Source organism: Octopus sinensis, linkage group LG8 (genome assembly GCF_006345805.1).
Source record: "Octopus sinensis linkage group LG8, ASM634580v1, whole genome shotgun sequence".
Taxonomy (NCBI): domain Eukaryota; kingdom Metazoa; phylum Mollusca; class Cephalopoda; order Octopoda; family Octopodidae; genus Octopus; species Octopus sinensis.
In genome coordinates this window covers 29,588,122-29,605,601 of record NC_043004.1, presented here as the reverse complement: position 1 = coordinate 29,605,601, position 17,480 = coordinate 29,588,122, and the positions used below count along the sequence as shown (strand labels likewise).

Sequence of the window (17,480 nt, the reverse complement as noted above, 5' to 3'; positions counted from 1 at the left end):
ATGTCCAGAGTTCAAATTCTGCTGAGGTCGACTTTGCCTTTCATCCTTTCAGGTCGATAAAATAAGTACCAGTTGAGTACTGGGGTTAATGTAATTGATTTGCTCCCCCCTCTGAGCTTCCTGGCCTTATGCCAAAATATGAAACCCATATTATTTCAGAAAAACAATAGCAGACATGCTTTGGTCATATTAGATCTTCTCAGAACAGGATTAGAACATATTAGGTCTCCTCAGAATGGTATGAAGTAATTATAAGTGAATTATCAATCAATGTACAGTAAGTGTGAAAATTAGCATATCTAAGAAGAATGAATCACTGAAGATATTGAAAAATAACAGTCAAGTTAGGGTTTACATCTATTGTAGTGAACATAAAAAAAGCAAATTAGGTATGGTTGTATGGTAAGAAGTTTGCTTTCCAACATCATTCTGGGTTCTGTCTCACTGTATGGCACCTTGAGCAAGTATCTTCTTCCATAGCTTCAGGCTAACCAAAAATTGTTTTTACTTGTACATGATGAAGTCTGTTTCACCAACAAGGTCTAATGAGTTTAGAACTTATCCAAAGTTGTCTTCCTTCATGAAATGGACAGCATCTACCCACCACCACAACTCTTGTAAGACCAATAGCTGAACTATAATGGACACTTATGTGCATTATACAGCTCTCAAGTACCTCTACCAACTAATCAGTTTGGTTCTTTGTCAAAAGGTTCCCTACCAACTTTGAGGTATCTTCCTCTTCTCAATTTCTTAAACCATGATGGTTCTGACAGTAGTACTTCCACAGAGACAGACCCCACCTTTACTACCTACCCACTTACCATCCAACTCCATACTGCAAAACTAACCAAATCTATCATATTCTACTCATCTGACTCACCATCATCCATACATGCCAAGTACAAACGTACCTCTGGTTTTCTCAAACCATCAAAGTCAACTGGCCCCTACAATGATTCTTCTACTACAATCAAAGAATATTCATTGTGACTAACCCCTTTGCTCACCAAACTCTTTAATCCCTCCTCACACACACTCTCTCTCTCTCTCTCTCTCTCTCTCTCTCTACAGGATTATACCCTGATCTGACTCTGCTAACCATCATCCTATGAACTAATTTCCAGAATCTGAAGGGAACGGAAAGGAAACAGCAACTAATGACACTCTCCAACACCGAATTTCTCTCTCTCTTTATCTATCTCTTATTGATGAACACCAATATGGCTTTCATAAAGCTGGATTCTACTGGGAATCTAGTCTACAATACCCATCAGTAAACAATGTAAATGGTTATAGGAAATTTTGCTGTAAACATTTATGGTCGCAGGAAAATTTGTAGTAAGAAATTTCATTTTAAATGACCTCATCAAGTTTTTTTAATGTTTGATGGTGAATAAAGACTTGCCTATTCAACACTTTTACAAAACCTTTTATCATTTTTTTTTACATCATCATCATTGTTTAACGTCTGCTTTTCATGCTGGCATGGGTTGGACGGTTTGACTGAATACTGGCGAATCAGAAGGCTACACCAGGCTCCAATCTGATCTGGCAATGTTTCTACAGCTGGATGCCCTTCCTAATGCCAACCACTCTGAGAGTGTAGTTAGTGCTTTTATGTGCCACCAGCACGAGGGCCAGTTAGGCGATTCTGGCAATGACCACACTCAAAATGTATGTTTTACGGGCTACCTGCATGTCTGGTGGCACTGGCAACGACCACACTCGAATGCTGTTCTTCACGTGCCACCGGCACATATACCAGTAAGGTGACGCTGGCAATGATCACACTTGAATGGTGCTTTTTACATGCCACCAGCACAGGAGCCAAACAGTGGCTCTGGCAATGATCATGCTTGGATGGTGCTTTTAACGTTCCACTGGCACAAGTGCCAATCAGATGGTACCGTCATCAGCCACGTCAGCGATTTTGATTTCACTTGCCTCAACAGGTTTTCATGCTTTATCATTGTCCATATGGCATAGTGTCTGGACATGATTGTAGATGGCTTTAGAGTTAACTAAGTATAGTAACCATGTAATGTAACATATAATAAGATAGGTGCACCATAATTTCTTAGGCTCAAACTGATACCATAGGTGCTTGAATGAAAAATTTGTCAATTATCTAATTTTCTTTATGTGCTATCTGTATCTTTTTTTCTCCAATAAGATTTTAAACTTCAAACAAACAGAGCAAGCATAGGTAGGAAAACCATATATAATCATAGAAATAAGTCATTTTTAATCCTGGAATCTAGGAATAAGTCAAATGTCTTTTAACTACAATACCTATCAATTTGTGACTTGTGAGTGCTATTACAACATAACTAAATCACACACATGCTGGGCCTCTGATAAAAACATAGTGTTGGATTTAGACTAAACTAAGAAATGAATAAGTTCGTTACTTTGCATTTCAGTTGTGCATAGCAGGAGTTAGGACTCTCCTTGTCTATTTTGACATTTTTACTTTTTCCTTCTTATAATTTAAGTCTGAGATGTTTTAGTAAACAGAACAAATTTGCCAACCAGACAGGACACCAGAGCAGATAGATCCTTCAAACTGAGATGTATAGTATGCTACCAAGATACATCATGCAGAAACTTCAATACAGTTTCAAGAGCAGACTAAAGCCATTTCAGTTAAACTTTAATGGCTTGGTCTGGAGGAAGAGGTGCTGTACTTATGATCTCTGTAGTAACTTCTGAGATGGATGAGATCAACAAGACAGATGTTCTTGAATATTATGACACTTAATTGTTCTTTTATTTGGCAAACGAAAACAAAATTCATGGAAAATGAAAGTCACAGATGGTTTGGGAAAAAAAGTAGCATTTCATTTAAATTACTACAAACAATATCTTTTACCCTTTACTTGTTTTAGTCACTGGACTGCAGTCATGCTAGGACTCCACTTTGAGGGGTATAATAGAACAAATTGACCCCAATACTTGTAAGTCAGTCCTGCTGAACGGCTAAGTTACGAGGATGTAAACAAACCAACACTGGTTTCACGCGGTAGTGGAGGGCAAACAAAAGCCAAAGACACATAGGTATATCCACATACAAGGCTTTGGTTGCATCTCTCCAAGGTGTCACGCAGTGAGACTGACCCCAAGACTACATGGCTGGAGAGCCAGATTCATAACCACGAACCCACGCCTGCATATAGTTCAAAAGTGATTAAGTATTTTAAATCATTCGTTAAATGATAATACATGAAACTCGAGCAAATATGTAGCAGGGGAGAAATAAAAATCCTGTTATATATTTTTTTCTTTATTACCCACAAAGGGCTAAACATAGAGGGGACAAATAAGGACAGACAATGGGATTAAGTCGATTACATCGAACCCAGTGCGTAATTGGTACCCATTTAATCGACCCTGAAAGGATGAAAGCAAAGTCGACCTCGGCGGAATTTGAACTCAGAACGTAACGGCAGACGAAATACTGCTAAGCACTTCGCTCGGCGTACCAACGATTCTGCCAGCTGGTCGCCCTAATAAAATCCTGTTATATTCAAAATACAACAATGAAGCAAGAAGTTATTTATTGAAGTTTTCTTGTGATATTTTTCAGTGACTCGTTTTACCGAGTCCAGAACCATCACGGAAGAAACCATTTAAAGTATTACCAAAAATACATTTGTTATTAATATTTTTTAAAATCTGAAACAGAGGGTCGATCAGTGACTGGTAGTATTTAGATCTATATCCCAAGAGTTTTAAATTCAATCTCATTTCAACGCGGTCGATTTTCCTTTTATCTCTACCGAACGTTAGTGTTTCAAGTTAAATGAGCATTTGGATCTATATAATGTGTAAATTGTAACACAAACAAATGATTTTATTTTTTGTGATGAGCGCCGGAATGTGAGGGTAACATTTGTGAGAAAGTGCACGATATCGTTTCGACCGCCACTACAAAACAGATGCGGAGATGTATGAAACAGCCGGAATTCCACCACACTAAAAATGAGGCTATACGCTAATAAATAACTACATGATATATTCTGACAAAAGAATACATATGAAATAAATAATCTAACACTATATTCTGTTTTGTACCTTTTGTTGTGTGTGTGTGTATACAAGCACACACACACACATATATATCACGTAATGTGTGTGTGTGTGTATCACGTAATGTTAAGATTTGTTTAAAATTAAATTATACAAGACATCAACAAGTGTCACCTATCGAAGACAAAAAGGAAAAAAGAAACGAAGGAAGAAAGAAAGAGCAGGACAGATCCCCGTGAAGAGAACAAACACGCAGTAAGAAGTAGAGCAGAATACAGAATAATTAAATGTATCAGACACAACATTCCGAAGTTATGTAGGAGTATCTACGTTATTCTCACCAGGTTCTCACATTCAAACACGCACACATACGTATACATGTGTGTGTATATGTATATTAGACGTTATAAAACATACAGATACGTATGTGTATAACGTGAATTCTAGCGATTTCGTCTTACATTATCGTTTCCATTACGCTTCTGATTTTATTTTCCAGTAACATAAACCTAATATTTGTATATGTTAATATAATTAAACAAAACAAAGTTACCTATATAGAAATAAATACAAGAACAAAAATATAATTATATAAAATAGAATCCATTGAAAGAAGCACATGAGAGCTGAAGTGATGGAGAGGTGCATCGTTTCGAACCCTCACTCGTTGTCAAGGTAACCATGTCAAGGACGGTAAACTACCAAAAAAGATGGAAACCTCTCAGAGGGAAATTACGCTGTTGTTAAAGTATCAGATATTTTATAAATTCCAGAAAAATACATAAGTACTTACTGTCTATATCAGGTAGTTATATATATTGTTTACATCTATCTAAAATGACCTCCAATGGTTATCTATCAAAGTTCGAGGACATAAGAGAGAAAACCGGAAGTAGAAAATGATCAACTATTCTGAACTACAGAATGCTTTATAGGTTATAATTTTACTTGCTTGTGAATCCTGAAATGTTTCTGACCAACGAAATATCCAACTAAACACCCGTTTTCATTGGTTTAAAACACTTATTTTAATATAGAGTACTTTGGATTTCCTTTACGACTCGATCTCAACAGGTTGTGAATTTCATATTTCCATATCCGATGTTCTTGGGTAAAATGTAGACAAAACATTTATAATTGGAATATTTTATCTAAGTCATTGCGATTCATTTCCAAAAATGGGTTCACGCCATAAAATAAAGACCTTTGTTCTGTGAGATTTTCTTTTCATCCGAACAAGTTAACCTATTTTTTTCTTTAATTCTTGAAATAAGCCATAATGCTGACGTCATTTCTATAGAACAATTGCAACTGAAATTCGCTAACACAATCACGAAGCGTCTCTTATCAGTGCAAGTGTCTTTTCAGGCGTATGTAGGACTACATCAAATAACGAAAGGTGTGACCTTTCATTATTTAGAAGTATAGCGTATGATTGGTTGCCATTTCTAACAGATCGAGTAACTACCTAAATTCACGAGTAGACTCGGTCTTTTCAAATCAGATAAGTTTTCTTGTTTAGCTTCAATAATGACATATTCTGCCGCCCTCCAGAAAACACAGTGGGCGATCTAAGTTGAAATCTATTTATTTATCGGCTAAATTTTGCATTTGAGATACTTTTAATATTTTGGCCATTAATTAGCAATCTTAGTGTTAATAATATTTAGTTAGAAACAATAGAAAGTAATATTATTCAATGAAACACAGAATGTTCCCAAATAAATTACGCTTTATTACATATTTTTCCTATACTATTATCCCTTTTGTAATTAATTGGAGGACAGCAGCTGTAACCTTTGCATGGTTTTTGGAAACTGGGAGGAAGGTAACTTCACACTGGAGATCTGGCCTGACTTCTTACAACAGAATAAACTCTGCTAAAGGTACCCAAAGCCCAATGTGGTGATGTTAAATCACACAGCCGTTAACAAATTTTCTTCTCAACGACATGGTTTTCGGGTTCAGCCCCATTGCATGGCCACCTTGGCAAGGCAACTGTCATCTACTCTAGATGTGGATTAAGCAAAGCGTTGTGAGACGGTTTAGTGGAAGATAACAGATAGAACCACATCGTACATACATACATACATACATACACACTTGTACGTAATAAGAAAATAGGAATTCGCGAGACGTTTGTAATAAATCATAGCCTATTTATTATAGGAGGTAATGCGTTAACATATAAGGTTAATTGAAGGAAAGCTTGTAACATTACATGAACATATTCTTTTATGCAATCACGTTCCGAAGTTAGGTGAACGTATGCGCGTGCGTGTGTGTATGCGAGTGGACCGACTCAGTGCATGTCGAAGAATCAACAGGCAATGAATGATTTCTTTATTTGCCTATAATGACATATATAGATATAACAAGGAGGGGTCGAGGACAAACAATGGACAGTCTTACAGGGGAGAGGAGGCCATGTTGTTGTGATCACAATATGACGATCAGGATGATAAAAACGTTATGGTCTGAAAATTTTAATAAATGTATAATTAAAACAATTAAATTTTATAGGATCTTGTCTGTATCCAACAAAGTTTCCTAGCAAGGCTTTATTCTTAAATTAATCTGTCAGCCCATATTTGTTTGTGGTGAGCCACCAATTAGCACTACCAGTGATTGAACAATGATGGAAATACCATAAAAGAAAAAAATCTCTCTCATCAGCTTGCAGTCCCACAGTCTGGTTAAGTGATACTAAAAGTTAAATTGATGTATTAATACCCATTTATCTACAGTGAGAAGTTTTCTCCATGACAAAACACAGTGAATAGCCTTCTTATGAGTTCATGTATGCCTCAAGCATATTTGAACTGGTAATAACTTTGTATTTATTAATATCATTATATGCTAAACTATATATATAATACTACACATTGAGATAGGGGTTGTGAGTGCAACCCACCATGGGATAACATATATCCAATATACTGCCAGTAAAGCACCCAACAAAGTTAATACATAAATGTTAAGAATTGTGATGCAATAATTCATTTATTGTATTATATGGGCGAAGGTAAAATGTTTTACCACAAATTCATAATACAAAATAAGAAAATGGAGAAATACACCTTAATCAATAAATCAACTACCAGATAATACCCATTCACATAATTTATTAACCAACTACATATGAACATCAAGGTCAAACATAATAGTACAGAACAAAACTGCACATCAATGAGTAATATGATACAATATGTATAAATAAATATAAATATAAATTATATCTTACAGCTGTTTCCGCCATGTAAATATGAGTATCTCATTATGCTCATATTAGCCAGGTGTGATAAGTATATATAGATGCATGGGTATATACACTTATATGTATGTGTATATATTATGTATATGTACCCATTCTTGTATGGGTGTACCTTCTTTAGATTGTACTTTATAATCTCTGAAGAGGCCTTGGGATATATTTGTAAGTGTCTCATTTATAACAACATATTAACTTATCATACCTGGCTAATATGAGCATAATGAGATACCCATATCTACATGGCTGAAACAGCTGTAAGATATAGTTTATATTTATGTTTATTTATACATATTGTACTTATTGTATCATATTACTCATTGATGTGCACTGTTTTGTTCTGTACTATTATGTTCGACCTTGATGTTCATATGTAGTTGGTTAATAAATTATGTGAATGGGTATTATCTAGTAGTTGATTATTGATTAAGGTGTATTTCTCCATTTTCTTATTTTGTATTATATAATACTACACTATATTTTGATCAGCTTGACCTCTAGATATCATTTTTACATATATCTCCAATAAATCATGCCAGCATGGAAAACAGACATTAAAGGATGATGATGATGATGATGATGATGATGATGATGATATATACACTATGTTTTTTTATCAGTTTCATCTAGAGGGATCTTTATTTACCATATTTATATCTAAATTTAATTGTAACATCCATCACATTCTCCTACATGTAAACATGTAGCTGCTGTTAGTGTGTGTGTTTCTCTCTCTCTCTCCTTACCATGCAATTACATTACTTCACCTAACAGTGTCATTCCCATCTCTCCCTCTTCCACACAGTCCCATTAATTATCAACACAGATTAATGTGAACTCTTATTTTACTGCATACAAGACTACCTCCTTTGTGCTGGTGCCATGATGAAATGCAACTATTGCACTCTGTAAAGTGATTAGCATCTCAGTAGAAAGAAAAAACCCATAAGAAGATCTTTACCCTTCTCAAGGGCTTGACAACCTCTCTTGTGCTAGTGCAACTCCAAAATGCTTTCAGTATACTCTGTAAAGTGGTTTATGATAAGAAGGGCATTAAGCCAAAAATGAATTGAGTGAGACGTGATCCTCTGAATTGTGTAGGAAGGCAGTGATAATCCATCTAGCCACTGCAGGATGAAAAACAAATGTAAAATGATGATGATGATACTATATTTTGATAAGTTTAATGTCTAGAGATCTTGACAGAAAATGCATTATCTATGAATAACACACTTGGTGATGATCAAGAATCAAACTGATTGAAATAAAGTATAAATGCCTAAGAACTAACTCAATGAAGAACCCTTCTTCGCCTTGCTACCACTACCCAAATCCTCCTCCTTTTCCTCTAGCAGCAGCAGCATCATTTAATATCCCTTTTTTCATGCTATCATGGGTTGGACTTGCTATATTGTTATATATATATTTTTTATCACATAATCTAATGATATTTTCACTATACAATCATAAAAATTTCTCATTACTCTTTACAGTAGAATATTCAAATGCAGATATTTCATTGATTTCTAAACTGTAAAACTAGAGCCATACAAATAAAAGTCATTTGAGGTGATATGTTGAAATCCATTGAATTCCTCCAGCTAATAAAAGTGAGTTCTTTCTCTAAACAACTCTCCATGGTGATAGTAATTGACTTCTGCAGAAGTAAGCAGATGGGTGACAGAGGTCTTGTAGATTCAATGCTTGTCAAATTAAAGTGGGTTTTGTTAAAATGTTGTTAACAAAAACGGTAACTGTTGTCAGAGTGTATGGAGCTATTTTTCACCCCAGTAAATACAATTAAGTATGGTATTGTTTAGCTCCAAGTCCAGAACTGTCTTAACTTCATTATAAGCTCCATGACAAAGCAATACACTGGGGTCTCCCTCTCTCTCTTGCTGTATCTCCCCTACAGCAAGTCACCTGTTTCTATCACTCTGTCACACTCTAACCTCTCATCACCTGGCATAAGACCACCTCCTCCAATGCCCTCCTCTCAAATGATCTTTGCCTTGCAAGTTACTTGGTGACCCTCACCAGAGTTGGTGCATCCAGTCCACTCAATGAAGCGGTTGCTGTTTGGAAGGGCATCAAGTTGTAAAATCCATGCCAAAATAGGTGTTGCTGTTGTTGGTGCCACGTAAAAAACACTCAGTCCACTCTGCAGGGTGGTTGGTGTTAGGAAAGGCATCCAGCTGTAAAAACCCTGCCAAAACAGGAACAGAAGTCTTAGCCAGAGATATGCTAAGATGTGAACTCATGATTTAGAAACTAGTAATCTAATACCAGCACCTATTTGCTTGTATTTCATGAATTTATATAAGTACTTCTTAGTCATTCTTTCCTCATGCTTAAGTGAATATTAAGTAAATGTAGCATAACTGACTAAAACGTCAACATTGCATTTTGTCACCAGTGTTGAAGAAACACCATAATTTGAAGTGAAGAGTTCATTGTTGTTTAATGAATTATGATTAAGTTGCGTTTTCATGAAAGTGACATCAAAAAGAACGAGAGACCTACTTTTTTGAGGACAGTAGGGTCATAGTAAAAAACATTTTTCTTCTCAATTCTTATTACTTTTGGCCTGCTCCAAATTTTCACTTTGTTGCCCTATTTTTCACAATATGCACAATATAACTTGACAAAAGACTACTAGTACTACTACTGCTACTGCTGATACAACTGCTGCTGACACCACCACACAATTTTTCACTGCATAAACATTGTCACATATCTAATGTCTCTTATCTGTATTCATCAAGAATTATTTTATATGTTTTTATTCTCTTTCTTACGGGGATTTTTAGTCATTGGGCCATGCCAGAGCACTGCTCCAGGGGTCTTCTGTCAGTCATATTGTCTCAAGTTCTTATTTCACTCTGGTACTTAGATAATTTATCTCTGTTCAATCACTGATGAGAAATAAAGGGACATGTTACATACAACAACATCAGTTTTTAGACAATCATTGACATAACTACAAGGACACACACATGCATGCATGCCTGTGCACCTGCACACATGCGTGCACACACCATTCCATTTCACCTATTTAAAGAAAGTTTTACTACATGACTCTCTTTAGAGCTAACTTTTTTGATATGTCCTTTAAGAGCTTCCATAGTAAAAGTCTACCTGAAGTGGTAAATTTTCTTTCATATCAAATTTCTTGCCTTCACTGCCTCATGGCAGACATCTCTACATTATCGTTTCTCACATTCCTTATAACTTTCAATATGTTTATTTATTTGTTTATTCATTCCTCCATCACTGAATGTGTAAAAATGATTTCACTGTTATAATAACATTGGAGCTTTAGCTTTAATTTGTTTCATCTGACTGGCTCAGTTGATAGTTGCTGGCCAACCAGGTAAAAGGTTGCTGGGTCATATCCTTGCATTGGTGGTACAATGCAGGTCTGTAATAAATACACAACTACCTACTGCTCAGTTCATTTAGTTATCAACAGGTAATAAGCAATACTTGGGGGGCAAAGTGAAGATACTTTTGACATCCTACACCTTTATTAAAAAGCATTATAGTGCAGAAGAATTTTGCACCCTTTTATATCTGTGCAAGGGTTGACTACTCCCTTAGTTTAGCTCTTTCCCTGAACAAAGATATTCTAGTCATGACCATCCAGTCATTTGCAGACAATGCATCTGAGGTTACATTATCAAATGCATCTTCCTTTTTAAGTTGGATATTATAATGTCCATTTAGACAATTAGCTGCCATAAACATCAGAAAAACTGTAGTCCTCAGTGCTAAGTTCACCCCTTTAGTGGTTATTTGGAGAGGGACATGTTTTAACAGGCTGCTTTGTTCCAGGAAACACTGAAGAAAAATGCCTTAAAAAGAGTTGATTCCACCAAATTATGACTGCTAAATCTTTACATTCAATAGAAACTAACAAAATATATTTGAAGTGTAAATGTAACTACTCATCATCATTATTTAATGTCTCTTTTCCATGCTGGAATGGGTTGGATGGTTTGATAAGAGCTGCCCAGGCTCCATGTCTGTTTTGGCATGGTTTCTATAACTGGATACCCTTCTTAATGCCAATAAATTTACAGAGCGTACTGGGTACTTTAATGCAACACCAGCATGAGTGCATTTACGTGACACTAGTTTGGGTGCCTTTTTATGTGGCACCAGCAGCCATGAGCCCACAAGATTAAGGACACTCAGCTGGAGAGGGATGCAGGTGTCATGCCTGTATTCAAGAATATCCACAATTTTATTTAGCTTCACATGTCTTTTCAAGCACAGCAAACTACCAGGAGTCTCAGTCCCCTGTCATGCCCTCTGTGAGGCCCAACATCTGAAGATCTTTTCTCAGCACTTCGTCCCATGTCTTCCTGGATCTGCCCCTTCCACATGTTGCCTCCAAAATTAGAGATCAGCACCTCTTGATGCAACTGTCTTCATTCATACACATTACATGACTGTTCTTATGCAGTCTTCTCTCTTGCACACTACAACTGATGCCTTGTATACCCAGTTTTTCTCTCAAATCACTTACACTCTGTTGTATATGCACACTGACATTACCCATCCAGTGGAGCATTCTAGTTTCATTTCTTTCAAGCCTTCGCACATCCTCAGTAGTCACCATCCATGTTTCACTGCTATGTAGCATAGCTGTTCGTATACAAGACTCATACAAACTGCTTTTCTCTTTGAAGGAGAGGCCCTTGAAAATGAAATTACTCTTATAATGCTGCAAAGTATTTTTATTTATTTTTGCGTGTACAGTGAGAGGAAGTGTTACAGTAAATACCAAACTATATTTAGTCATCATTTTCTATTTCTTGAGTTCAAATCCAATGTAGAATTAACTTTTCTTGTCAATGCTAAATACACCAACATTTCAAAAGAAGAGTCATCATTTTAATTTTTATCAATTCCTAAGTCAACAATAATTAAGCTGGCTTATACCAAAGGCATTATAGCAATGACCAGCTCATCTTTTATTCATACAGTCACTCTAGGAATACATTATCTAACGTGTCTTACATTTCAAAAGACAGTAGGGTCCAATTTAAAAGAGATCTAGCAAGGTAAACAACTATAAAGAAGTTCTCATTTTTAAGAGGTGTTAGAAATTTCATGTGGATTTATATTCTATAGTTGTTGTGAGTCTCTTCCTCATATAATGAAGAGTATTACAGGGTACGAGACATGAGAGAGGAAATGTAGTAAACTTCTCCTTTCTTCCTTATATGGTTACCCAATAAATTGGAGTTTTAAACCAAGATATCTTGTTTTTGTTGTTTGTGGCTTAAATAGGTAGAACCCATAATCCTGTGCAGACTAGTGTCGGGAAAGAGGAAGAGAAACCAGAACTCTTGGGTTGTTGCTGCAGTAGAAGGATTCAGTGGTGGAAGATATTGAGTTATCCTCAAACTCAAGACTTGGTCTGAATGTCTGCAACAGAAATCAACTTTGGTTTTATCCCTCTAAGATCAATAAAATAAGTACTAGGATCAATTTAATCAGCTAGTTCCCTCTTCCTTCCAAATTTCTAGCATTGTGCCTAGTTAGTAACAAGCACTTTGTCAATATAATTAATTCCCTTCTGCTACAATTGATGGTCTTATTATTATCATAATGATGATGAAGGTAGTGAGCTGGAAGAATTGTAAAAGCACTGAATAAAATATAAAATAGTACTTTTTATGACTCTTTATGCCTTGAGTTCAAATTCTGCCATGGTTGACTTTGCCTTTCATCTTTTGGGCTTAATAAATTGAGTATCAGTTGAACAGTAAGGTTGATATAATCAACTTACTTACTCTCCCTAAAATTGATGGCCTTGAGCTGAGCCAAAATTTGAAACCATTTAAGATGGCAAGCTAGCAGAATTATTAGCACATTTGGATAAAATGCTTAGTGGTATTTCTTCTACCTGTTTACATTCTGAGCTCAAATCCCACCAATGCCAACTTTGGAATCAATAAAATTACACTGAGCCAGAAAAGTACTGTGGTCAGTGAAACTGACTTGCCTCTTTCTTTCAAAATTGCCAGCCTTATACCAATATTAGATAGAATTATTATTATGATGATGAATTGGCAGAATGGTTAGAGCATTGGACAAAAAGCATTGTGGCATTCGTTTCAGTTCTTTACATATTGAGATTAAATTTTGTTGAAGTTAACTTTGCCTTTTATCCTTTTAAGTTCAATAAATAAGGTACCAGTCAAATACTGGGGGTAATTTAATTAACTAACATCCCACCACAAATTTCTGGTCACAAGACCGGAAATTATATTCATTTTTTCATGCTTTATACTTGCTAACACTTCAAAACAAGCATTAAATAAAATTTCTTTCACTTCTACCTGTCATCAAGGTTTTCACAAATGGCAGTTGATAATTTTGGTAATTTTAAAATTTCGCTATTTCTTCTGCAGTCTTAAATCTAATTAGTTTTTTTGTAATTTTTTAAATGTTAGATCCTCCCATAATCTCCAGTGGAAACACATTTTCTTAAATGTTGGGACATTTGCTTTTAGGAATACCATAGTTTAGAATTATCTTTAATGTTACTGTGGACATTTATCACTGACAGTTGTTGTGTTTCATGTTTGATTGTTATACTGGCATGGGTTGGACAAGTTTATGCTGCTTTCATAGATGAGTTGTGGTTCACATTTCACTGGTCGGCTTGATTTGTATGGCTGGCTATCCTTCCTATCACCAATCATTTTAAAAAGTGCATTTTACCATGGTAAAAACAGTAGAGGTATGAGAGCATGATGGCTAGCTAGTGATCACCCTAGACATACTTTCACAGAGGATTAAAAACAAATGACACCATTTGAATGATCAATGACCTTTGCTCATAATCAGCATGCACATGTTAAGACAAGGAGAATAGACACTTAGTCACACAAATGTATTTGTGTGGCTAAGTGTCTATTCACACAGCTTGCTCCTTGTTCAGTTTCTTCCTCAAACCTTCACCACCCATCTCCCTTTCACTGACCTCTCAATTATCCTCATAACTGTCATATTCTTTTTCTGTGACACCAGTTATTTTTTCTAACTTCTTGGCACTACTTCACTTGTCACCCATCTTTAATTCTTAATATTATCTTTCTCCACTCACATTTTACACTGATCATACTTCTGTGCTATCATTCCCCTTCTCAACTTCCATACACGTCACTCTCCTCACATATTACATCTGCCTCTCCCTTCACAACCCCATACAGCTTGCCCACCCACACATCATGTCCCACTCTCTCATCTTTGCCAGTCTACTGTATTATCATTTCTATTCTGCTGCTCTTCACACACTTCTGTACTGACAGTCATCAACTCTTGCCTTCCCCCAATTCATATGCATCATTGATCACTCCTCCACCCTTGTCTACCATTCATTACATCAATCCCTCAACCTTACTCAATCACAAGTCATTACCTACTTTTCTTTACCTTCAATCGCTCTATCTATCATCAACCATCCTTCTGTCATTGTTCTTTATATTTGCCCCTTCACTCATTCCCCATCTCTCACTTTTTTTCACATACTTTTGCAACCCTACTCACTTCTTGTTCTGATCCTCAATCACATTTATTTACGTTGAAGGTCTACTTTGACACTGCATCTCTATTTAATTTCTCATTCTAGTTCCACCCTGTTTACTCAAACCAACACTTCTATATTATGAGCAGTTATGCAATTTTTCCATAGCAAGAAACCTATTCTGTTCTGGCCCTTTCTTCCATACTTTACCCTCTCACTTCCTGGCATAAAAATGCTTTCCTCTCAACTGCAGCCTCACTCAGTTGAAAGGTACCTTAGTCTTACAAGCAGTATAACGATCTCACTAGTGCTGGTGCCAGAAGGAAAGCACCTGGTACACACTGTAAAATGGTTGGTGTTAAGAAAGGTATCTAACCATAGGAACTATGTCAAAGCAAGCACTGGAGCATGATGCAGTTCTCAGACCTGTCAGATCCTGCCAAATCATTTAATCCACACCAACATGGAAGAAGATGGATGTTTAAAGATGATGATAATTCATCATCATCAGCAGCAGCAGCATTTAACGTCTGTTTTCCATGCTGTCATGGATTGGATTGTTTGACTCCAATTGTTTTGGCCTGGTTTTGGCTGCCGACCTTCTTAATGCCAACCACGTTACTGGCACAGGTGCTTTTATGTGACACTGGCATGAGTGGATTTAATGTGGCACCAGTACAAGTGCATATCATGTAGCACTGGTACTCGCAAAACAAAGACCTCTCAGCTGGGGGAAGTGAGGTCATGGCCATAAAGGACACACCTGTATGTATGGATGGCCACAGACCCATGCTAGCTTGGAAAGCGGACGTTAAACGATGATGATATATATATATATATATTTATATATGTATATAGTTAATCCAAACAAGAAAACACAGAAAAAAAACACAGCAACGCGAGGACGTGGAACAATTAAAGTATTATTTGACGCTCAGGAAAGAAGGGAAGGAGGGTTTAACGTTTCGAGCGGAGCTCTTCGTCGGAAACAAAGGAGAAGGAAAGATCCCGAGAAGGGAAGACAGAGGAAAAAAATTTTTTTGCTGGTGGTGCTCAAGAGATCACACACGCATATATATATATATATATATATATATATAATGTATGTATATACATATATATATTGTGGCCATCCATACGTCCATATATAAGTTAAAAAACATGTAATAAATGCACAAATAAACAGAAAATAGACACAGAAAGTCATCAAATTCTCATCAGTTATCAGCCAGCGGGTCAAATGTAAGTTCACACCTTTAGCGATATATATATATACACACATATACATATATAGTTCATAGATGAGAATCAGATATTCTCAGTATAGAATACACATAGTAGTGCTCAAGAAAATTAAACTTGAGCGTGTATAGAAATAAATGTTAGACAGATCAATATTTAAAGTTTTACTATATTAATACATGAAATGTGTTTACATACAAAAAGGTTTGACTTACACAGAATACTTGTATAGTAAATATATATATATTGGTCTCACTTGCTTATCCCTACATTTCTCTGTGTGTGTGTATGTATATATATATATATATATATATATACATACATACATACATACTCCTGTATATTATCTACTTTGCCATAATTTATAATCTCTTTGGATTAGTTTTAAACATTAAAGACTACGATGCTGCCTCCCCTCCAAAATTGTTTCAAAATTTGAATTTTTTGCCTACATTCTATGTATGTAAAAAATCCAGATGAAACTGTAAATCGAATCTCTGAAAATTCTATTTCAGCATAACTTAATTTTCGATGATTAAAAAAATTGAGGAATAGTCAAAATTGAAAAAAGGTACAGAAAGGAGCGTAATGGGGCAAAATTGGGGAAAGAAGAATTTGAAACTTCTTCGTTTTTTTTTTGTTTTTTTTTTCTGCAGGAAAAGATCCTGAAAAATTTCGGAGAGGCGATGGGAGTGAAAATTAGAAAAAATTAAAAATTCTAAATTTTAAAAATTTTTTGCAGAGTCGTAATCCCCGATGTTTAAAACATGCAAATCCAAAGAAATAGCAATTTTTAGCAAACTAGATAATTTCAATTCTGTTCAATAGGATAACTACGGGCGCTGGTGTAATGTGCGTATGTATGTGATTGTGTGCGTGCGCAAGCGTGTACGTGATGTAAGTATATTTATACACACACACACACACACACATACATACAATATGAAGTTAGCCTAGGCTGTTCCTACAGATTTCTCCAAGAGCTAAAAATAGACAAAACATATCTTTTGTACCAAACTTTCTGTCTCTCTATACATACATACATACAAATATGTACATGATATATACTATACATAAATACATACACATCTATCTATCTATAGGTATTCATACATACTCTAAAACTGAATGTAAGCATTCATTTCAAGTTTCCAGTTATTCGGAAAAAGGTCAGTGAAGCCCCGTTCATCAGAGAGAAAAAAAAACGGTGATGTTTCACGAGGTTGTGAAGATAATAACAAGCCAGACCGAACGCCTACGTGCCGCATTCCCACTAATAACAGCAGCAGTAGATACTGACTGGATAGGCATTGGTATACCACAGAACAATTGCAATATATCTGCTAGATTCTCATTTCACTTTCTATCTTGTGTTATTCACTCTTTTTGGTT

The 17,480-nt window shown here is 35.8% G+C and overlaps 1 protein-coding gene across 1 annotated transcript in view; it reads right to left on the bottom strand.

The window, feature by feature from the left end:
- LOC115214988 overlaps positions 1-5,402 on the bottom strand; it is a 102,559-nt gene extending 97,157 nt beyond the window's left edge. The window contains exon 1 of the mRNA XM_029784091.2: positions 4,826-5,402. The gene's annotated coding sequence lies outside the window, so the exon portion shown is untranslated. The remainder of the gene's footprint in view (positions 1-4,825) is intronic.
- Positions 5,403-17,480: the final 12,078 nt, after the last annotated feature.